At 37.8% G+C, this 24,763-nt stretch overlaps 1 long non-coding RNA gene across 2 annotated transcripts in view; it reads right to left on the minus strand.

Annotated features, from left to right (window-relative positions):
- The window catches only part of LOC114046810, a 37,591-nt gene extending 22,994 nt beyond the window's left edge, over positions 1-14,597 (minus strand). For both annotated transcript variants that reach the window (XR_003569549.1, XR_003569548.1), the window contains exons 1-2: positions 14,407-14,597; positions 1,504-1,606 (exon numbers count right to left, since the gene is read on the minus strand). This is a non-coding gene — a long non-coding RNA (uncharacterized LOC114046810). The remainder of the gene's footprint in view (positions 1-1,503; positions 1,607-14,406) is intronic.
- Positions 14,598-24,763: the final 10,166 nt, after the last annotated feature.

The raw sequence follows: 24,763 nt of genomic DNA on the forward strand, positions 1-24,763 counted from the left end.
CACACACACACACACACACACACACACACACACACACACACACACACCCCCTGAATATACACATTTTACAAATGAAGAAACTTAAGGTCACAAGCAGAACCAGGATTTGAACCCCAGTCACCTGGATTTAAAAGTCAGTACTCTAGCTCCCCTACAACAACCCTAATCCTCCATTATGATGGTTAGGAGATTGCTCCGTACTCTTGTCTTCCTTCTTTCCTTCCTTCCTTCTTCTCCCTCTGCGTCTCTGTCTCTCTCTCTCTGTCTCTCTCTTTTTCTGTGTATACATACACATACACATATACACACATATGTATATACAGACATATGTACACACATACATATATATCTATACACACATGTACACATACATGCACACACATTCCCAAATGCCTGGTGAAACCAGCTGTTCAGATGCCTTGCTGTCTAAGTCTGTGGCTGCTTTTGCCTGGCTGACTAATTGCCAATTGCCAGCTTTGGAAGAAGGCTTGCCTCATCATAGGAACGCCAACAAAGGAGGCAGGTGAGGAAAGGCAGGGTAGCCCAGGGAGCCGGGGAAGGAGAGAGCATTGTCATGCCCTAGTGCAACTGCAGACCTGACTTCCCTTCGAGTTCTGCTCCTCTTCTCCGTGCTCCTCGCTCCCTTTCTGGGGCTTGGGGCTCCGCCATCTGCTACTCAAGTGAGCTCCCATCTGGGTCCAAAGCTTTCTTGACTGTTGTTCTTCTAGAGCACAAAGTGAGTCAAAATTCTTTGGGCTTCTGGGCCCCTCTTGCTGCCTATCCCTCTCTTCATACACCCCAGAAGAAGTTGTGTGCTTGTTTTCCTTTCCTGACACAGAGACATTCTCTCAAGCCTGGCAAAGAGGAGTAGCAGAGCCAGGTTCATTAGTCCTTCTCTAGAGTAAAACAAAACCGAAAGGAGACATGATTTGTTACATATTTGTCCCCAAGTCAGTGATATGGAACAGAAAGAATTGTATATATGGAGTCAGAAGACTTGGGTCAAATCCTCATTCTGCTATTGACTAGCAATATGATCTTGGGCAAATCCCTGGGCCTCAGTTTTCTCATTCGTAAAATGAGGGTATTGGCCCAAATGGTCTCTAGGGTCCCCTTCTGGCTCTCTGTCCCACAGTCCTAGGCATTGCTTGCTTCTCTGGGCTGCTTTGAGCTCCTCCTTGCCCCTTCCCTGATCCTCTGTCAAACAGTTATCATTTCTAAACAAGGCCCAGGCAAATGACAGCCTCCTTCCTCGGGCCGCAGCCTGTCGGAGTTGTGTACACTGGCAGGCATACAACAGAAACTCAGCTTTGGCCTCCAGCAATGTCACACCCAGGGAAAGGAGCTTGCCAAGAGAAGGCCCGGCTCCAGCTGTGGATACTGAGAGGAGAGAGAGTTCTGAGATTGGCCCAGAGACAGAACCTCTCCTGAGTGATAGGTGGATGGATGGCTTGGAAAGAGGGGAATAGCTAGGAATTGGACTTTTTTTTCTGATGTTCTCACCTTGGTGGCCGTGGTCCTCCTCCATGGTCTCCCCAGGGAACAATTCAGGTGTCTGAACAATTTACACAGAACCCAGGTCTCAATGTGGAGCAGAAAAGGAGGCCTACAAAGGAACAATCAGTCAATCGATAAACATTTATTAAGCACCTACTATATACCAGGCACTTGAGATACAAAAAGAGGCAAAACATAGTCCCTGCCCTCAAGGAGCTTACAGTCTAATGGGAGCAACTCAAAGAACTGAAGAATTCAGGTATAGATGGGATCTCAGCAGTCACATGGGCCAACCCCCTCATTTTACAAAAGGAGAAGCTAAAGCCAAGGGAAGTTGCATGACAGTGTACTCATTCCAGGTGCCACCTCCTACAGCAAGCCTTCCCTGATCTTCCCAAAGATTTCCCTCTTAGAATTACTTTGTATAGTCTCAATTGTCTATATGATACATCCCACCCCCAACAGAAAATAAATTCTTCGAAGGAAGGGATTGTTTAGTTCTTGTCTTTATATGCCCAGTGCCTTGCACATAGCAGGCAGTTAATAAACATTGAATTCAACTGAGTTGCCCAAGATAAGTGACTGAACTAGGATTAAAACCTAAGTCCTCTGACTCTAAACTGGTAGTAGTGACTGCCTGGCTGCAGTTTTGTCTCGACCTTTTAAAAAGAGGAGGCATCAGTCTTAGGGTCATTCATTCCCGTAACTACACACTGAATCCATATAGAAAGTATAACAACTACTATCCAATATTTCCCAGCAAAAGGGTTCTAATATTCATCCAAACTCCCTGTGACCTCTCTACAAAGAACAATTGAATCAATAGAGCTTTAGCAATCTGCTGGTATACGGGGGAAGATGGCAAGTACTAGAAAGAGGCAAACCCACTCACTGCTGGTGTTGAAAATACAGCTTCTGTAAGATGGGGCAGGGAAAGGGGAAGGGTGTCCCAGCATTATCTGCTACAAGCTCACAGGTTGAGACTTGTGATTGAGCCATGTTTGAATCCGAAGTCAGAAGTAATCTGTGCTGCATAGATATCTCTCTGGGTGATAGTACATGTGGTTGTTCAGAAAGCTGCATATACAAACTTGCATATATAGAGGGCAGTTGGAGAAAGAGTCATATTCTGTTCCCAGCTGGACAACTGTGTGACTTCAGAGAAATCAAACCACTTCACTTCTCTTTTTTCATAGAAGCTAATGGTGCAGTAGATAAGAATGATGGACCTAGAGTCAGGAAGACTTGAGTTCAAATGTGACCTCAGACACTTATTGTTGTGTGACCCTGGGCAAGTCACTTAACTTCTGTCTGCTTGAGTTTCAACAGTAATATGGGGCTAATAATAGCACCTAACTTGCAAGTTTATTGTGAGGATCAAATGAGATATTATTTGTTGAAAAGCACTTAGGAAAGAGCCTGGTTTGTAGTAGGTAGTATATAAATGCTTACTCCATTCCCCTTTAGTGTCCTTTTGCCCTCCCTCCCTTGTAGACATGTAGTATCGGTCAGTTCCTTTCAATCAGTGGACATTTACTTCTGGGCACTAGGGATATATAGGAGAAGGACAGAGTTCTTGCTTTCATGGACATTATGGTCCACTGGAGGGCTGGAATGGAGGGACAGCAAAGGACAAATGGGGAACAAGAGGGTGGATACAGCATATACATAAGTAAGTATCATGTGTCTTGAATATGATGGCAAACCATGGTACAGTGGAATGAATAGTAGTTCTGGAGTCAGAAGCCTTGGGTTTGAATGCTATCTCTGATTCTCACTAGCAAGTGACCTTGAGCAAGGTTATTTAATCTCCTTAGGTTTCAGTTTCCCTATCCCTAAAATCAGGATGGTGGATCATTTGGCCTCTGAGGTCCTTTCCAATTCTAGATCAATGAGACTTAACACTCTACTATATGAGAAAAGGGCTGCTAGGTAGCACAGTGGATAGAGTGCTAGGCCTGGGGTCAGGAGGACTCATCTTCCTGAGTTCAAATCTGACCTCAGACACTTACTAGCTGTGTGACCCTAGGTAAGTCACTTCACCCTGTTTGCCTCAGTTTCTTCATTTGTAAAATGGTCTGGAGAAGGAAACAAGCAAACCACACTAGTATCTCTGCAAAGACAACCCCAAATGGTGTCATGAAGCATTGGACAGGACTGACCAATACATAAGAGGAAAGGCAGAAAATCACTTTCACCTGGGTAGGAGTGGGGGGGGGGGTTGCGGGGGAAGTTCAAGGAAGGCTTCATGCAAAAACAAACATCGAAATTTGCTCTCAAAGGAAGGGAGAGACTTCAACTGGACAGAAGGTATCTATTAGATTTAAAACAAACAAACAAAAAAACCCTAACCTCTAAAAAAACATGTTCACAAACTTAACAAATGGCATTTGTATAAACATAAGACAGAGTTTTGAGGCTCTTACTTACACTTTTCCCAAATGGGGTGCAGTAAAACCACCATTTCTACCCATCTTTCCCCTCCTCATGCCAAAGCAGTGGTGACCACTGGTGCCAATTCAGCAATACCACTGGCAAGAAAGACACACCCAAACTTTGCAACTTTCAGGGCCTGCACCTAATTTACATATAAATAGTCATAATTTTTTAATCAGAGGTAAATGCAGGCAGCCATTCTGTTTGCTTGTCCTTGTGCCTTCCTTTCTTGATAAAAGATGAAGGATGACTTGCTCTTCATGTAGCAGCAGAAATAAAAACAACCAACCCCAGTTCCCTCCTTCTGTTGAGCTCAGGAGATGTAAACCGTGAGCTTCTCCTACCTAGGCACAAAAAGCTCTCCACATAGGTGTCTCATTCCAAAGAGACAGGATAAATGGAAGTACTCTATTAAGGAACAAGAAATCCAAATGGAATTAAAGATCACACACTATTGATTTAATTTTTTAATTTTTTTTAATTGTTGTTGTTTGTTTTTTGTAAGATAATGTTGAACCTCTGATTAAAGATCCATTTGTGAGACTTCTTAGTAATATGCTTCGACAGGAAGCCTTTCCTGGTCCTTCAAGTTGCCTTCTTTTCCAGACAACCTTATATTTTATAAATACACTACATATATTGACAGAAGGACATGGCATCTCTCCCATTTGAATGTCATCTCCTTAAGGGCAGGGGCTATTTCTCTTTGGCACCTAGTAATTAATTCTGATATTCAATCCTTTTGATTGAACTGAATTAATAAATTCAAATTAATAAATTCAAATAAATAATTAATAAAATTGAATTAAAGGAATTTCTATAAAGTTGAGGACGATAGGGTTTTAGGATCAATAGGGAACTTAAAGTTCATCTAGCAGGGTGGGGAACTGCAGCCTCGAGATCACATGTGGCCTTCTAGGTCCTCAAATGTGACCCTTTGATTGAATTCAAATTTGTAGATTCAGTCAAAGGGCTGCACTTAAGGTCCAAGAGGGCCACCTGTGGCCTCGAGCTCCACAGGCTAGCCCAACCCCTTCATTTTACTAAGATGGAAACTGAGGCACAGAACAAGGTCACAAAGCAAATAAATGGTCCAGCCAGGGTTCAAATCCATTAATTCTGTCTTCAAATCTAGGTTTCTTGTTATGGTTCCATACCTGATTTATAGGCATTAATGAATTCACCCAACATTTTCAATACTATCATTTTGTTCCCATTTTCAGAAGAAGAACCTGAGGCAGATGAAAGTAAAATCAAACTTGCCAGAGTTCAAAAATGATTCAGCTTTCTGCTTCCTCACCTTCCATTAAAGTTCTCTGCTTATGTTTTCTGTAATGTCTATAGAGTCTGTGGGCCTGCTTCTTATGGAGGAAGCATTAAGTAGAATGGGACGATTATAGTAGGCCTGAATTTGCCTAACTCTTACTGGGAGCAGAAATATCCCATGTTCTCAGTTCAGATATGTGGACCCCACTTTCTTGACAGGAAAGACCCTCATCAAACTTTTTCAGTTTCTGTCTCCTCCTTTTGGGGTTTTATACACTATAGGGAGCAGGAGATACACTATACTGGAAAAAATACTGGATTCAGATCTGGGATTAAATTCTAGCACTGGTATACTTACAAAGACAGCTAAGTTGGTGCAATGGATAGAGCTCTGTGCCTGGAGTCAAGGAGAACTCAGTTCAAATAAGACTCTTATTACATTTCCAAAGGCCTCGTGATGGAAAATGCTATCCACAAAGAAGAAAGAACTAAGGCGTTTGAATGCAGATCAAAGCATACTATTTGCTATTTTTTTCTTCTGTTGTGTTTTGTTTCCTCTTTCTGGTGGTTCCTCCTATTGGTTCTAATTCTTACTTACAACATCACTGATGAGAAAATATGTTTAATAGGAATGTATATGTATAGCCTATACCTGATGGCTTGTTGTGTTGGGGAGGGAGGTAGGGATGGAGGGAGAGAAAAATTTTAAACTCTAAAGCTTATGAAAAAAAAAGTAGTCAAGTCATTTAAAACTCTCTTGGTCCTTTTCTCTGTAAAATGGTAATAAAAATATTTGTATTACTGGTAAAAAAAAATAATACTCTTATTAACTATATGACTTCTGACACTTGTTTCTGACACTTCCTCCCTTCCTTCCCTTCCCTTCCCTTCCCTTCTTTTCCTTTCCCTTTCCTTCCTTCCTTCCTTCCTTCCTTCCTTCCTTCCTTCCTTCCTTCTTTCCTCCCTTCCTTCCTCTATGATCTTGGGCAATTCAATTCTTAGGCATCCATTAATTGCCTGTTATGTACAAGGCACTGTGCTAGGTATTTGGAATATAAAGACAACATAAAGAAATAGTTCTTGTTCCTAAGGATCTTATATAGTGTTAAGCAAATTACTTAAAATCTCATTATTATTAAAAATCTCCAAATTACTTAGTCTCTTCATCTGTAAAATAAATTGATTGGAGTAGACTAGATGATATCTAAAGTCCTTTCCATCTCTACAACCTATGATTCTGGCGATAATCTGGTCAAGTAATCCAAGCTAAGGTATTAATAGTTAATAACTGTCCACTATGACTCTGGGAGACTTGGATTTACCTTACAGTCATAGTTCTGTAATGGTAGATTTCACTCATGGTGTCAAACCAGGCATAGTGAGAGAGAGAGATGTATTTCATGGAAGCTCTCATATCATAGCACATAAATAGCTTCCTATTCCATCTTGTCTACCCCATGTAGGGAATATAGTAAGAAATCTGGGGTGCAGGGATAGGGATGGAGCTTCATATACCTTTGTTGATGCATTTGGGTCTTTAGAGATGGTTGTTGTCATGGGCCATCTCCTAGGAAAATGCCAAGTCCATTTAGTTGTACTATAGTGCATTGGTTTTACTGTATACTCACTGTGGTATTTCACTTTTGATTTATCCCAGGTTTTTTTTTTCCATACTACTCAAGTTGTTGATTAATTAGCTGATGGAGGCTGGCTGCCCAGGACAGGGCCATTGCTTAAGTAGAAGTTTCTTATTTCTCCACCCTGTGCCAAGATATAACATCTTTCTAAATAGCCGTGATGCTAGTAATAGCACTCAGGGTTTTGGGGCCACTGGTAAAATTCAGTTTGCTTTCTCTTTTTTTGCCAGAAATGATTTCCCTTTCCTTGCCTTGTAAACATACCACCCCCTTCCCAGAGGATGATTCAGATGATTTTCTCTCATTAGTTAGTTTGCTCTGGGGAGTCTCAAGAATTAGCCCCAAGACAGGTCCTTTGTGCATGAAAGATGCGTTGGCAGCTCTCAGGAAGACTAGGATGATATTCGGGGATAATGATACTGCAGTTTCTAGGTAGGTGTAGCAAAGAATATGGACCTGATGCTTTACTGGAGGACTCTGCCCTAAGGAATAATGACTCCTCCCTTTTGAAGCTTGTCTTTTTGTTTTTTCCTGTCATCAGCTTTAGAGCTGGAGAAACAGAGACAAGCTAAGAATAGCAAGCCACAAACTGCACCTGCCTTCATAGGAAAATAGTAACTAAGATCTAGAGGGGACAGGGGACCAAGATGTCACTCCCATCATTTTACAAATAAGTAAATTGAGGTATAGACAGGTTAAACGACTTGTCCAAAGTCATATTAATATCTATCTATATCTATATATCTATAGATATAAATAGATATCTATAGATATATATATCAAAGGTGGGATTTGAAACCAGTTCCTGTGACTGAAAAGCCATATTAGCCCTACTTGGCTTTTTCCTAATATATAGTGCTCAGCAGGAGAAAGGGAGGGGAACTGAGACTGAGAGTATTTTTGTGTGTGTGTTTTTTTTTCTTGTTTAGAAGCTGAACCTCCGTCAACTAATGTGATATCACTGCATGAGAATCACTGGGCTTTTTCTGAGTACCACCAGTTTGCCAGAAGTTATCATTACAATTATCAGTTTTGTTTCATCATAATAATGGTAAACAACTATAATATGCAAATAAAACTCTGTTAAAAAAAGTCATTTTACTCTTCTCTTGCAAAGAAAAGCTGATCTGAATCGGAACACAGCTTACTGTGATGGACAGAACCCTGGTTCCAGAAGACATGGCTTTTCATCAAAGGCTGCTACTATCTCATGTACTAGATACCAGGGTAACTTAGATTAAATCACTTAATCTCCCCGAGCCTCATGTTTCTAGTCCATAAAATGAGAAGGTTGGACTAGGTGATCTCTATTGACCTTTTCCGCTCTAAATGCAGATTACAAAATCTGCCTAAAGGCATGATACAGTAGAAATGGGAGTCTTCAACTGCCCTGACATCTGCTGGAGTTCTAACTATGCTAAGTCTCGACTTACAGGTGATTTTGTCTTTCCAAATGAGAGGATTCCACTCCTTTAAACTCTCAGATTGTGTGCCTTTTTCTCACAAGATTCTCAAAAGCAAAGTAAGGGAACAATAGGCTTGGTATGAACTGTTCCCAAGATTTAAGGTAAGCAGATTTCAAAATATTCAGAGAAAAGAATGGTATCATATCCTGCACAGTGACTAAAAGGGATCATACTAAAGGGGAATGCAGAACTCTACAAATGTAATTCTAATGACACTATCATGGATAAGTCTAATGATGTAGAAAAATGGGAGGCATCCAAAGAAATGTTTGAGGCTGCACAAGGTCCTCTCATTAGAGTTCCAAGAGGAAATGTTTAAAAGAAGAAAGAAAACATAACCAGTGCCAATTTTTAAAAATAGAAAAAAAGAATGGACTAAACCCACAAAAACACAATAGATTTTTTTAAAGGTGGGGAGTGATTATAGTATTCAAATAATTGAAAGATTGCCATGTTGAAAAGGGAATTAGAGTTGTTCTTCTTGGCCATAGGGAGCAGGAACTAGAAGAGTCATAGGCAGATTTCAACTCAATTTAAGGAAAAATTTTTCTAATAATTAGAGCTACAAAAAAAGTAGAAATTGCTGCCTCATGAGGTGGTGAATTTTCCATCATTAGAGGTTATCAAGCAAAGGTTTAATGACCATTTGCTGGGGACATGGTAGAGAAAATTCCTATTTGAGTATGGCTTGGATTAGATGATTTCTCAGGTGTTTTCTGGTTCTGAGATTCTGCAATTCTTTGTCAGCATATTTTCTCTACCAAACTCTCAGCTCATTCCCTACTTTTCTTAGTCTAAAGAAAATAAAAATAACCTATTTTGAGCTTTTTCAAAGTAAGAAGAACAAGAAAGGGACAGGACTGCAAATTGGAGGTGGATGGTGTAATATTAACCAACTACAAAGAGAAAGTAGAAATATAAGAATTGTGTTTTGCTTCTATCATCTTAATCAAAGAGAATGATCTTGTGACTGCAAATTGTACAATTTTCAAAGCACTTTCGCACCTTTTATCTCAGTTCCCAATCACTCTCATTTAAAAGATCAACAGTATTAGAACAGCAAATATAGCCCTCATCTTATATTCCAGAAAAGTTGATCGTAAGGCAAATAGCTATAAAGCAAATCTTAGAATTCTCCCAACTTTTATCCTAAACTTGGATATATATTTCTCTGAAGGGAAAAAAATCTTCAAACAAGCAAAGTTGAAAATTCTGACTGAGGAAGGTATTAATATAATGGCTAAGCTTTTGATAATATTGGGTATTAGACTAGGAGTACTTTGTCCTTAATCTCTGTATTATTTCTACATTTGTCAGTACTTTCCTGATTCCAAGATCTTACCTCTGCTCTCCTCTCACTTCCCAGTGATTCTCTTTCTTCAAACTTAGTGGTCCCAAAAGTACAGTTTGCTCTCCTCCTTCTTTTGTATGGGGACATAGAAGTGTTTGATAGAGCTGAGGTACCATGCCACATTTGATCAAGAGGTGTCACCATTTAACACATATTTGCAAATAACGTATTATAAGAGCATAGAATGTTATAATTATGAGATTAGAAATTATTGAGAACATCTTTTTCTGCCTAAAAATTATTTCAAATTACATGTCTTATATTTAAGGACCATCTTTGTTATTGATTCTGTAAAATGACACCAAGATTTGAAACAAAAAGTCTTCCTTAGGTGACATTCTCATGAATTCAAAGAAGACTCAGATTAGCAAAGAAGGGTTGAATAGCATATGAATCTATTTACAGAAGTTGAGCAGTTTATGATGGTGATATAAAATCAGGATACTGCCACCAGAAGTTACAGCGGACATCACTAAGAGACCTGGGTTTATTGATTGATGAAGAATTTCCAAGGACACAGTTGAAACTGTACAACACATAATTGCAGGCTAAAAAAAATTAATAATAAAAATTAGCTCCTTGCTAGCAAAATACAATCAGGTGGCCAGAATTATCTATCAGAAGCTCACAATTCTTTTTTTTAATAATATTTTTCCAATTACATGTAAAAACAAATTTTAGCATTCTTTTACTTTTAATTTTGAGTTCAAAATTCTTTCCCTCCCACCCTCCATTTCCTTGTCCCTGAAACAACAAGCAATTTGATATAGGTTATACATGTCGAATCATGCAAAACACATTTCCATGTTAATCATGTCATGAAAGAAAATACAGACACAAGAACACACACACAAGAAAATGAAAAACAGTATGCTTCATTCAGACTCCATTGCTTCTTTTAGATAGCATTTCTTATCATAAATCCTTTGAAATTGTCTTAGATTATTGTTTGGTCAGAATAGCTAACTCATTCACAGTTAATCATCATATAATATTGCTGTTACTATGTATCATGTTCTCCTGGTTCTGCTCACTTCACTCTGTATCAGTTCATTTAAATCTTTCCAGGCTTTTCTGAAAGCGTCCTGCTCATCATTTGCTATAGTACAATAGTATAATAGTATTCCACTACAGTCATATGTCACAACTTGTTCATCCATTCCCCAGTTGATAGATATCCCCTCAATTTCCAATTCTTTGCTAACACAAAAATAGTGGCTATAAATATTTTTGTACATGTAAGTCCCTTTCCTTTTTAAAAAAATCTCTTTGGCATACAAACCTAGCAGTGGTATTGCTGGGTCGAAGGGTATGCACAGATTTATAGCCCTTTGGAATAGTTCCAAATTGTTCAAGAGGCAACCTGTCTCCAAACTATAAATGGAAATAGCAAAAAAAAAAAATCCTGGATAATTAAAACAAACTGTACTATTACTGGAGCATCATTACAGACCATATAGTTGCCAACAATCTGTGATGTGCTGGAACCAGTTCAAACCGGCTTACAAAAGTCAATTGTTAAATTTTCAGTGTAAGCACTTGTTCCTCAGAAATTGGAAAATGCCACAAATCAGGGATTTATTATTTTATTGATAATCTAGAGTAATAAAGTGATGGAGAAAACATTAATAATAATACAGATTACACTTAAAATTGTACCATGTGTATTTTTCCCCCAGAGAGATGGCTGTTAAACATTCCCTAGCACAGCATTGTCTTCAATCTATCTCAACATAGCATTGACCCATAAAATCTTGAATTTTAATAGTTGCCACCATACCAAATGCTCATAACCTCCAACCTATGTGAAATGAAAAGCTTTCAAAATATAGAGACCTGGCAAAAGAAACCAAAATCCTGTGGGAAAGCATAAGGTACATCTCATTCTCTCTGTCCTATCAGTAAACACAATTGTCCACTCAGTGACATTGAGAAGATGATTTTACTTACATCTGAATATTTTAATTTCAATAAGTAGTCATTTGACGGACATGTGAAATCAGAAGATTAAATATGAGAGATTGACAGCAGGTTTGTGATTTGTTCAGGACCTTTTCTACTTGTACCTCATTAGAAAAGATGAGAATGAGATCATAACAATAATAATAACTACAGCTCACATTTATGTAGAGCTTTATTTAATTTTTACAAAGCCCTTTCTCCATAACAACTCTCTGAAGCAGGAGGTACATGGGTTATTTTGCCCATTTTACAGATGAGGAAACTGAGTCTTGGCAAGAAGTGACTTGACCATGACTTCACAGCTAGTTACAGGGCTGCTTTAACTCTAAGATCAGTGGTCATTCTTCTATATCACACACTACATCCAGTGTGTCCTCAGAGAAGGACTTCACTGGATGATGGAACGTTCACCCGCTCGTTTTCTGGCTCTTGGAAGGAGCAGAGAATTCACATTCTTTCTTTCCTCAGCTCTTTTCAAGCTTCCTGAATGTGTATTTCTACAGAAGTATAGCCACAGACAAAGACTACCTGGACGTGGAGTCTTCTCCCCAGTGTGATGATTCAGTCCTTTCACACTGGGAAGCCATCATCCGGGAAGAACCACAGTAGCAATGAATTCATTCCTTGGGCCTTTTCCATATCTTTCACTATCACTAATCAGGCAAAATCACCAGGCCCAAACCTGAGTAAGTGTCTGCACAGCCACGTCAAAGGCATTGCTTTAGATTCTGGGTTTGTACATTCAGCCACATCCCTCAGCAGATCATAGAGACTCCAGACTGATTCTCCATTGACCCCCAAATCTGTTCCCAGGTAGACTTCCCAACTGATCATTATAAAAGCACATCTTGCCACAAGGATGCTAGACATCCCCTTGAACATTTAAGCTCAATTTTCAAAAACACTTCAGGTTGCCTATTTTTATGTTATTTATATGTGTAAGAAGTTTATCACTTAGAAATAGTTTATCTTCCAAAAGTTCATGGCTTAGAGGATAGAGGGCTAGACTTGTAGTCACAGAAATACCTGAGTTCAAATTCTGTCTTAAGTGACCTGGACAAACTATTTAAGCTCTGTCAGCCTCCATATCCTCATCTCTAAAACGGGGATAAATGGGGATAAAAATATCAACTACCTCAGAAAAGTATTGAGAGGACTAAAGGAATATGTGTGAGTATATATGTGTATATATGTGTGTGTGTGTGCTGTGTGTCCATATACATATATACACATGTGTGCATACACATATATTCATATAGAATCTATTATATTTATATAATTGTTTATTATAATTATAAAATATACACTTTGAATATATTTATATATGGACACACACATACATGCACAATACACATAATGGTTTACTGGTAATTTAAAAAAAAACGCTCTCCAAAAAAAATTGTGTGTACAACATACTTTTAGGTTTAATCTGCATTTTTAAAATTTTTATTTATTTTATTTTTAATTAATTAATTAATAGAATAAGCATTTCCATAATATAGTATAATAAAAAAAAGGTTGGACATGAAACTATAAATCTTTATGTACAACTTGCTATTTTTAAAAAATATGTAATAAAGTTATCATGTCAATTTCTTTTTTGTTTCCTTTTTTCCTCTGTCCCCCCAGCCTAGAGATGGTTGTCATTAGACACAGGTATGTATATATATGTAAAATCATTCTATACATACTTCTATTTATCAGTTCTTTCTCTGGATGCAGATAGCATCTTCCTTCATATGTCCTTTGTAGTTAATTTAGGTATTTATAATAGTCAAAATGACTCATTTTCTCAAAGTTGTTCTTAAAATAATATAGCAATTACTGCATACAACATTCTTTTGGTTAATAATCTGTATTATTTTTGCCATTACTTTTTTATGTCTAGACAGTCAACAAAACAATAAATCAAGCCCTGATTTGTAGCATTTGCTGATTGCCAAGGTATAAATGCCCAAACTGAAATTTTAATAATTGGCTCTTACAAGCCTATATGAGCTGGTTCCAGAATTCCTCTGACATATCTACATCTATATCCATATCCATAGGCATATATACATGTACATATTACACAGACATATACATATACATGTATCACTCCTTGTAAACTTAAATGCATGATATAAATGTTTTCTAATAATACTAGATAGATGATAGATAGAAAGAGCGTATATTAAGGATGCTATATGCTAAGTGTTCTAAGTGCTAGGGATACAAACACAAGTAAGCAAGAGACCCTGCCCTCAAGGAACTTCCATTCTAATGGAGGAAGATAACATAATGGGGGTCTGGAAGCACGTGGGGTGGAAAGAGCCAGGCAATGGCCTGAGCGTCTGGTTCTGGGCAAGCTAAGGCCAAAATATACCTGTCTGATCAAGGGGCAAAGCCCAAAGTTCTATTTTGAGGCAGGTGAGGATAATGGCCAGAATACATGCTCTGGCATGGAGACCATGGCATGGCTACTTAGAGCTGGAAAGAAACTTAGACTCCATTGAGGTCAAATCCCTCTCATTTTACAACTGAGGAAAACTGAAACTGAAATAGGTTGAATGACTTGCTCAGTCACACAGTCAATAAGTTTCTGAAACTAGATTCAAACTCATCTCTTCCTGACTTAAAGTCCTGTAGTCAATCCACTTTTCCAACTAGCTCCTCCCTAAATGACTTGGAATAACAGCAGAAGCAGCAGGAATAACAACAATGGTAGTTTCAAACTTGGAATGTACTTCTCCACAGAAATAGAGAATTCTGAAGAGAGAGTTCCCAGGCTAACCCATTGAAGACTACTTACCCCTTAAGTTAACTGAAAAGGAAGGTTTCAACCCATTATATCCAATGACGAGGGAGTTTGTTTCTCTGAGGGCATAAAAGTCACTGGCTGCACCAATCTAGGAACAGAAGATCATTAGTTTTGCTCTGGAAGGTGCCTAAGAGGCCATCAAATCCTACTTCTTTGTTTTACAGCTGAAGAGCTGAGGTCCGGAGCCAGGAAGTGAACCCAAGCCCTCTGACTCCTATGGTATTTACATGTGGTCTCAGTTTGACAAGTTAGTAGGGTTCCAGAGTTCAAGCCCTTTCTGTTTCGAGAAAGGAATGAAATATGAGTGGTGCTTGTATTGGAACTGAGATTTCTAGTATTTTCTCTCTCTTCCTAGAAATTGTATGTCTCTAAACCTTTAGAAGCAACCTTAACATATGGATTTTTTTTTTTTTTAGATTTTCCTGAATCTTCAGGTTAAATTTCACAAGAAGGATCAAGGATATTTAAACTAATCTGAACTATGTAGGAAGCCAAGCTCCTACTGATTGGTCAGTCCCATTACTCCAACAGAGAGACTGCAAATCCCATTTGCAAAACAAGTATTGTGTTGCTATTATCTATTGAAATGAAATTGCCTTGAATGGCAAATAAATATCTTGAGTATAATAATTGCTGTATTATATTTCCCAGCCTTTTAAAACTTTCTAGCCACAAGTCAAAGTCTATTTGCCACACAATTGCTTTCATTTTCCTTTTTGTAGTTGTGTAAGTAGCAATTTTCCTCTCTATGTATTTTGGGATTACTTATGAGTAGATCCTCCATGTGACTCTTAGCACCTTGCAAAGGATGGAGTTTTCTTTCAAGGATACCTTCACTCCTCTTTTAGACCCAAATTTGTTTGAAACAAATGTACAATGATAACTTGATGTGTTTGTGATTTCCTTGATGTGAGTAGTTCCTCTACTGGTACATAGTACAACTCCTCTACACTTTCTCATACAATATGATTCTTCTCTTCTCTATGTCCTCTCAAAAATCCTCCACAGAAGATTAACCTAGTGTGTTGGAGGCCTTCCTCTAGTCTTTCATATGACTGGCCTACACATACACACATGCACGCACACACACACACACACACACACACACACACATATATATATACACATACATATATGTGTGTGTGTATGTATATATGTATGTATATGTATGTGTGTATATATATATAAACATATATATATATATTTCCAGTCACACATATTATTAATGTCTTTTTCTCCACTTTGACTACAAGTAATTGTGGGTAAGACATATCAATTGCATCCTGAAAATAGACAGTGGGAATCTTGATTTTTTTTTAAATTTTGTTGATTATTTTTGGTTTTTACAACACCATTATTTCCCAATCACTGTCTCCACAAACATACCATAGATTCCTCTCTTGTAACAATGAAGAACAATTAAGAAAAACAGATACAACTACCTATAGGACAGTATGTGCATATCCAATGACCCACACCTGTATTTTACCACCTCGCAACAAACAGGAGGGAAATATGTTTCATCAATAATTCTTTGGGACTAAAATTGGATATTGTGAGCAATCTGAATTCTGATACCTTTAGTGTCATTTTCATTTACATTAGTGTACTCATATGTACATATATATATATCTGTATATAAACATACAGATATATGTATATTGTTCTCCTGATTCTGCTGTTCATCATTTCCTACAGTCTTCCCACATTTCCCAGAATTTCTTTTGGCCAACTTCTCTTATGATTTAATGTTATTTCACTGCATTCATAAATCATAGCTTGTTCAATCATTTCCCAATCCATGGACAGCTACTAGGTTTCCAGTCTTTTACTGCTCTAAAGAATATTTCTATGAATATTTCAGTAGGTTATAAGAACTTTCTTTCTGTCATTGACCTACTTGTGTAAACATGTCTACTAGTGGGAATCACTGTGGCAAAGGGTTTAAAGCATTGAGTGACTTCTTGCATTCTCAATTATTTTCCAGAATGATTGAACTAATTCATAGCTCTACCAACAGCTTATTAGTTAGACAGATTTCCCACAACCCCTCCAGCACTGGCTACCATGTAGTATTTTTATTGACCTTTACATGACGTGTAATTTTGATTCTCCTGAGATCATGATGTTTCATGATTTTCAGCCATTTCATATCACTGGGAAGATACTGGTATTTAACAACAACAACAAAAAACCTCGAAGTTTGGTTTCTGGGAGTTTGGGGGCGGGGCGTTTGTCTATAGGAAACAACTTGAGATAGTTGAAAGCACAATGTAATTTCCCAAATGCAATTTGACTTCAGGCTATTTCTAGGACCAGCTGTTATCCACCTGGAGTGACCATTTAAGATGTATGTTCTGATAAATCATCTTATAGAGTCATAGATTTAAAGCTAGAAGAGACCTCAAAAGCTATTGACTCTCCCCAGTTTTGCAGATGAGAAAATGGGTGCATAGAGATTAAATAAATATCTCAAGCTGGACTTGAATCTGGGTCTTCCTGATTACAATCTAATGCCCTATGTCCTATGCTATGCTTCCTTTCAAATTTGAATGGCTTTATCTGCATGGTAGAATCTGGAAAATAAAACATTCTTGATTCACTTGGTTTTTCCTGCTTGGAGTGCTAGGCTTATCTCAAATACAGTGAGAGCTCTTGACCACATTTTTAGGAGAAGAGGCTGTCTCACCATAATGCTTGAGCTATTAGTTCTCCTACTATTATAAAGATAAATTTCACTTGATTAAGTATCTAGAAAAGATGTGGGGCCCAAATGGCATTTGCCGACACCTACCCTTTCTTCTTAAATTAGATTTTCTAAAGATTTCTATAGCATCTCATAGAAATGCTAAAAAGGACAAAGGGATGACTCTGTCAGAGGTTCCCAAGTAGGTAATACCATCACCTGGGGGCACTGGACTGATGGGGGGGGGAGCAGCAGTAGCCTCAGGTGAAATTGGGGGGCATAGAATAAAAATAAGGGACAGTGGAAGCATAAGGAAGGAAGAAAAGAAAAGAAAATTTTGAAAAACTGTTCATATGTGTTTTATCTGTTGTATAACAGAGTTAAAGTCATAGTGATTACATTATTTTCCAAATAAACACACAAAATGCAAGTTATTATAATCAATCAGTGGTCAAATCCACTGACAGGTCTTAACAAGTGTTTCATATTGTCAGGAAGTCCAGCATGCATAGGCAGGAATATGTGCATGTAATGACTTGTTTACAATATGATACTATATGGTTACATGATGCAATATTGTGTCATCAAAATTTCAATGCACAAAAACCCCACAAATTTACAATAAATTATTAAATTTAAGATGTGTAATTTTTAAAAAATATGTATATTTTTTGAAATGATGCATATTTCAGAAAAAAAACCATTAAAGGGTTAAAGAAAGTCAATTTCCAAGGAGATGCTGAGTATTTTTTTTTTTTTTAAGAAGGGAGAAGTAGAACAAATAAGTTGGGAACTTCTGGTATGAACAGAGTTTCATTTGAGGATCATTGGTCTGCTTCAGGGAATCCCCTTCAACAACCCTGGCTGCACAATTTTCACAAGCCATGATGGGAAAACTAAGAGGTCACACTGTGCCAAATGAACATGAAGAATCATGAAATTGCCCTTGCCTGGAGGACTTGTTCTTGAGCTTCCCACCCACAGGGTATCATGTGAATTTGTTTTAGACTGGAAGCCTCTCCAGAAAAGCGTAAATTTCCAAGGGTGGTATTTCACAACTTTATTTTGAACTCAATCATGATTTGAAGTGGGGCTCTATAAAGTCCTGAACAGAACTTCAGAGATCCCTCAAAGAGTGTGTTAGTCTATCAGGGATGGGGAACCTGTGGCCTCAAGGCTACATCTGGCCTTCTAGGTCCTTGGGTGCAGCCCTTTGAATGAGCCCAAGTTTTACAGAACAGATCCTTTTATTAAGAGGATTTATTCTGTGAAATTTGGATTCAGTCAAAGGGCCACACTTGAGGACCTAGAGGGCCACATGTGACTTCGAAGATTCAGGTTCCCCACCCCTGGGCCCTCAGTGGTTGACATTTTCTCTATCTGCAAGGTCTTATACCCAGAAAGAAACTATGTCAGCCAGGTATAAGTCCTCATAATGACCCCATTTTTTTTTTCACTAGAATTTTTTTTTGTATTGTTTCTTTATTTTTAACATCTTTTAATTTTTTTTGAGTTCCAAACTTTCTCTCTTCCTCTCACCATTCCCATGCTCCTTAAGAAGGCAAGAAGTATATTAGCAATTATACATATAAAATCATTCAAAACATATTTCCATATTAGCCATGTTGCAAAAAAAAAAGCAGGAAAAAAATGAAGAAAAAAAAATCTGCTTCTATATGCTCTCAGACTCCATCAGCTCTTTCTCTGGAGGTGGATAGCATTTTTTCACCATGAGTCCTTCAGAATTGTCTTGGATAATTGCAGTGATCAGAATAGTCGTCATTCATAGTTGATCATCTTACAATTTTGTTGTTACTGTATACAATGTTCTCCCAGTTCTGCTCGTTTCACATTGCATCAATTCATATAAGTCTTCCCAGGTTTTTCTGAAACCACCCTGCTCATTATTTCTTATACTGCAATAGTATTCCATCACAAGCATAATCACAATTTTTTCAGTCATCCTCTGATTGATAAGCATCCCATCAATTTCTAATTCTTTGCCACCTCAAACAGAGATACTATATATATTTCTACAAATGTAGATCCTTTTTCCATTTTCTTTGATCTCTTTGGAATGCAGACCTAGTAATGGCATTGCTGGGTCAAAAGACACGTACAGTTTTATAGCCCTTTGGGCAGAATTCCAAATTGTTCTGCAGAATAGTTGGACCAGTTCACAACTCCATCAATAGTGCATTAGTGTTTCTATTTTTCCACATCCCCTCCAACATTTGTCATTTTCCTCTTCTGTCATGTTCACCAATCTGAAAGGTGTGAGGTGATACCTCAGAGTTGTTTTAATTTGCATTTCTCTAATTAGTAGTGATTTAGAGCATTTTATATGACTATTGGTAACTTTGATTTCTTCTTCTGAAAACTGCCTGTTCATATTCTTTGACAATTTATAATTTGGGGAATGAATTGTATTCTTATAAATTTGACTAAGTTCTCTATATATTTGAGAAATGAGGCCTTTATCAGAGAAACTTGCTTTAAAATTTTTTTTTCTTATTTTTCTGCTTTCCTTCTAATCTTGCCTGCATTGCTTTTTTGAGCAACCCCTTTTTAATTTACAAAATTATCCCTTTTCCATCTCATAATGCTTTCTACCTCTGGTTTGATTATAAATTCTTGCCCTATCCATAGATTTGACCAGTAAAATTTTCCATGTTCCCCTAATTTGCTTATGATGTCACCATTTATGTTTAAATCATGTACCCATTTTGACCTTATCTTGGTATACAGTGTGAGATGTTGGTGTATACCTAGTTTCTGCCAAACTACTTTCTAGTTTCCCCAGAAATTTTTGTCAAATAGTGAGGTTTTTTCCCAAAAGTTTGGTTCATTGCATTTATCAAACACTGGGTTACTATGGTCACTTACTACTGTGTACCTAATATATTTCACTGATCCACTACTCAATTTCTTAGCCAGTACCAAAGTGTTTTCATGATTACCACTTTGTAACCCACTTTGAGGTCTGGTGGCTTGGTTGCTTCACTTTTTTTTTTATTGATTCCTTTGATGTTCTTGAGCTTTTATTCTTCCAGATGAATTTTGTTATTATTTTTTCTATCTCTATAAAACATTTTTGGTAGTTTGATTGGTATAGCATTGAATAAGTAAATCAATTTAGGTAGAATTGTCATTTTTATTTATTGGTTCAGCCTACCCATGAGCAATGAATATTTCTCCAATTGTTTAGATCTGTCTTTATTTGTGTGAAAAATGTTTTGTAATAGTGTTCATATAGTTCCTGGGTTTGTCTTGGCAGGTGGACTGCCAAGTATTTTGTATTGTCTACAATTATTTTAAGTGGGGTTTCTCACTAGAATTCCTAAAAAGTATTATCTAAGCATTTCAACTACATCTCCAATCAGTCTCTTCCTTGTAGAAATATCAAAGTTGGATCAGGTCTATTTCACTATATCCCAACAGAACAAGAAAGGTCAATTTTGGGGGGTTTATATTTTATTTCTTATACTTTTTAATAATTTTATTATGAACTTGAGAAATTTCATGAAACATAAACATTTCCATATGCAAAGACAAATAGACCTGTGAATCTCTATTGCATATGTCTCATGGTTGTTTTTATAGGTATATGTTATATTTAGAAAGGCAGTGTGGTATAGTGAACAGAGAGCTGGCCAAGAAGATCTGAGTTCAAATCCTTCTCCCAGCATATACTAGCAGTGTGACTTTGGGTAAACCATTTAGCTTTCTCAAAGAACAAATCATAGAAACAATTAATAAGTATGTTCTAGGCAATTCTCTGAGGCTATTAAATTGTAGGAAGTAACAAGCCTACATTGGTTGTGAGAGTTACATTGCCTCGGAATTCCTTATATCAGTGAAATCACAGGCCCAGTCCCTATCTCCCTATATTTAATTTAATGCCATGGTACCAATACTGCTCATATTGATTATGTCAAGAAAGGACATATATGGTTTCTCAGTTTCTACTGAGTTCCCTAAGAAGATAACAAGTACCTAGATCTTTCTTTTATATGAGATCATAGGAATATGGAATTTAAGAGTTAGGAAACACCTTAAAGATCACCTTGTCTAACCCTCCCTCACCCCCACAAACACCAATTTATAGATAAAGCAACTAAGGCTCTCCAAAGGTCACATGACTTGATAGGCTTTATGGCACAGCCAAAACCATGCTGAACTTGATTTCAGGCTCTGAAGTTGACCCTGGACAGTCATTTCTGGTTTACAGTTTATCTATTTCTCCTCTAAATATCTCCTCTTCCATGGTTATTTTAGATTTATTTGTTGGCTTTTTAATTTTTAAATGCATATTCAATTCATTTATCTTTTCATTTTCTATTTATGTTTGTATATGTTCACAGAGATATGATTTGTCTTCTCGGGACTGTTTTAACTGCCTCCCCAGAATTTTGGTAGTTGTTTCATCATTATTATTTCTTGTTCATAATTATTGTTTTTATAACTTGTTTTTTGGCCTACTTATTATTTAGGATTTCATTGTGAAGTCTCCATTTGGGTGTGTGTATTTTGTTTATGGCCCCTGAGCTGATTACTATTTTTATTGTGTTATGTTCTCTGATGAATGTATTTAGTATTTCTGCCTTTTTACATTTATTTGTAATGTGCCCTAAGATAGGGTCAATTTTTGTAAACTTTCATGTGGTACTCAAGAATGCATATATTCTTTAGCAATCCCATTTAGAAGTTGCTGAGCAAATAATTTTATTTACTTCTCAAAAAATTCAGATAATATGACTTACGCACAACCCAGAACTGTTATGGGGAAGATTCTTCGTAAACCTTAAATCTCTGAAATGCATGGTTCTTTCTATTTAAGGTGATTTGTCCAGGGTTGCATAGTCAATATATGTCAAAGGAAAAACTCAGATTCAGGTCTTTCTGCTTCTGAGACTGACTCATTGTACTATACCGCATTATTGTCATTGGGAGGGTCAGGTGGTAAGTGGTAGAGCCAGGAGTCCAGCCCAAGTCTTCTGATTCCATTATCAGAGATTTTTTCCACAATTTCATGTCTACCTACTACAGTTTCCAAAAGGAGTATGCTGCCTCAGTGTACCAGAGTGCAGCAAATGCTAGGTAGAGGTACCATGAGCAACGTGGAGAAAAAGAATTCTATCCATGCAATCAGTCCCCTTACCCCAAGTCCTATACCCATCTCAAGCCTCATCCCCAGCTAGAGAAAGGGATCGGGTGCCCAGCTGTTGGTTGATTAGTCACCTCTCCTGGTCTGCTGGAGGAGCTATGAGAGAAGTATCAACTTTCACTTGGTGAATTTTCAAAGCCAAAAACTAAAATTTGTGATGTTTTTAGTCAAAGGTGAAACCCACTTCATGAAGCAGGTTTTCTCCTTGTTGAGGAATAAATGAAAACATTCACATATTTTTGGCAGATACCAAAGAAATGTTATTTTCACAGTGTAGATATATTTTCACCTGTGAATACTGTATTACCTTTCAGAGCTTTCATAGGCCTTTTTTCTCTTTTTTTTCCTTTTTTTTTTTTACAGAAATGTCACTAAATCAACAGGAATTCCACCCCCACCCTCCATATAGCAAGTTTTTTCAGAACTTTTATGTGGATGGGGTTAGTCAGGGGTGAGTAAATCAGTGGAGAACCAAATTCGAATGACCCTACTCCCCCAACTTGCAAAGCAGAGCCAAATTTTATTGAGCTGCTCAAAGAAAGAGGTTTGAATATTCCACAAAATTTAGAAGAGGAAGAATCACATACAACTGCCTCTAGAACAAATCATCACTTGGCATTCCTGGTCACTTCAGAGACTGACTAATCTCAAGTGATTGATCCCCATCCACCCCAAATTAAGCTAAGAGGTTTTCATTGTAAGCAAGAAGACTTTTTCATTTTCAGGATTATTAGCCACTCACTTAAATAACTCATTTTAGATTCTCAGAAGAGAGATTTTCGCCTCCCCCACTCCCTCATTCTTGTTTGGTAGCCTGACCTCCAGTATCATCTTGGGAAGGGGGCAAAGAATAGCAACTTTGAATGCTTTTTTTTTTTTAATTTTGTTATTTAGTTTTTAATAGGGGTGTATTTTTCTATAATACCAAACTGAGAAATGTATTTTGATACAGAAAAGAGACAGGCAATTCATATGCTTCTCAGAGCAATGTAGTACTTGAATCATTCAAAGATTAGTGATTTTGTCCCTCAGTGCAGACAGCACTTTTCTTTCTGGGGGCTCCTCAGGGCAGATAGTCAGTCAACAAGTATTTATTCCATACCTACTATGTGAGTACCTTAGTAAGCACTGGAAATAAAAATACATCCCCCCCAAAAAAATAAAAAATAAAAAAGATAGTCCCTGCCCTCAAGGAGCTTACACTCTAATAGAGTAAACAAACCTTGTTGTTGTTTGTCTTCCCAAAGAGGACCAATGACATTAGGAGGGTGATGTCTTGACTTGCAAAGTGAATAGGATTTAAGTGAGGCAGAGCTGCATAAAGTCATCAGCCTCACTCCCTTCTGAGGTCATCTGAGTCTAGTTACAAGAAGTAAGTCAAGAGGACTGGCCATGGCCCTGCATGCAGTGGGAGAGCTTGACCTTTTTAAGCGAAAGTCTTTCCCAAGTCTCAGTTGCCTGAGGCAATATGCATTCCAGTAATTAAAAGCTAGGTAACAATTGAGGTAAAAGATAGCCTAGTTTGCCTTCACAAAAGAATCAATCTGGGAGGGGGTATTAAAAAAAAATACCATAATTATAACTAAGCATAGACTTCGAGTGGGGGGCAATTTTTGCTTTTGTGCAGGTGATTTCAGCTGCCAGGAACATAATGGAGAAGTCCAAAGGAGTTCATCCTGGTGGGAAATGAAGAAATGAAGACATTCCACAACTATCTGTCAGTCCTAGGACTAAGAGAAAGAATTCTCCTGCCCACAATCTGCCCATGGTGATGGGTACCTGTTAGTTAGCTCTCATGATATCTACTGGTCACAATTTGCCCAGAAGAAGCAGTGGGTGGAGGTAAAGAAATGACATTCTGGGTTGAAGCAAGACCTTGGAAGGGAGACAGCATCTCAGCCCCCACTAGAACTTCCTGGAGATATCCTCCAACACATCCTCGGCCTCCCAAATCTAAGAGGCTTTTCTTTCCTATGAGATTTTACTTTCCTGAGTTTCTCAATCTTTCCTGCTGTCTGGAGCCAATGTGAGTAGAGGTTTGGAACACCTAGCCAAAAGTATAATAGTTCACCCTATGTGAAGGCAGCAACTTTATTTTGTCCTGGGTCTGTACCCAGAGAAGATAGCCTAGGCCTCTTTCTGCCCTCTGAGAGGCATTGGCACTCCCTCTAGGGAGTCCCTGGGCCACTTGCCCAAGATATTGTTCATGATGCCTCCATCTAGGCACAAAATTCCTACTTATGACTCTGCTTAACTGATATGAAATACAGCTCCAGGGTTACAGAACTGTGTCTATCATAGGCCCAGAAGGCTATACAGGCTAAAAATGTAACTAGATTTAAGAAAGTGCTGACTGGCGGTGTAGTAGAGAGAAAAGTTGGCTTGGAGTCAGAAAAGATCTAGGTTAGACACCTCACTCAGCTTCTAATTAGTCCCATGTCTCTAGGGAAGCCTCCTGAGCTCTCCGAACTCCAGCTTCCTCACCTGTAATGTAA

The sequence above is a fragment of the Vombatus ursinus genome, unplaced genomic scaffold (assembly GCF_900497805.2).
Source record: "Vombatus ursinus unplaced genomic scaffold, bare-nosed wombat genome assembly UNPS02014785.1, whole genome shotgun sequence".
NCBI classification, from domain to species: Eukaryota; Metazoa; Chordata; class Mammalia; order Diprotodontia; family Vombatidae; genus Vombatus; species Vombatus ursinus.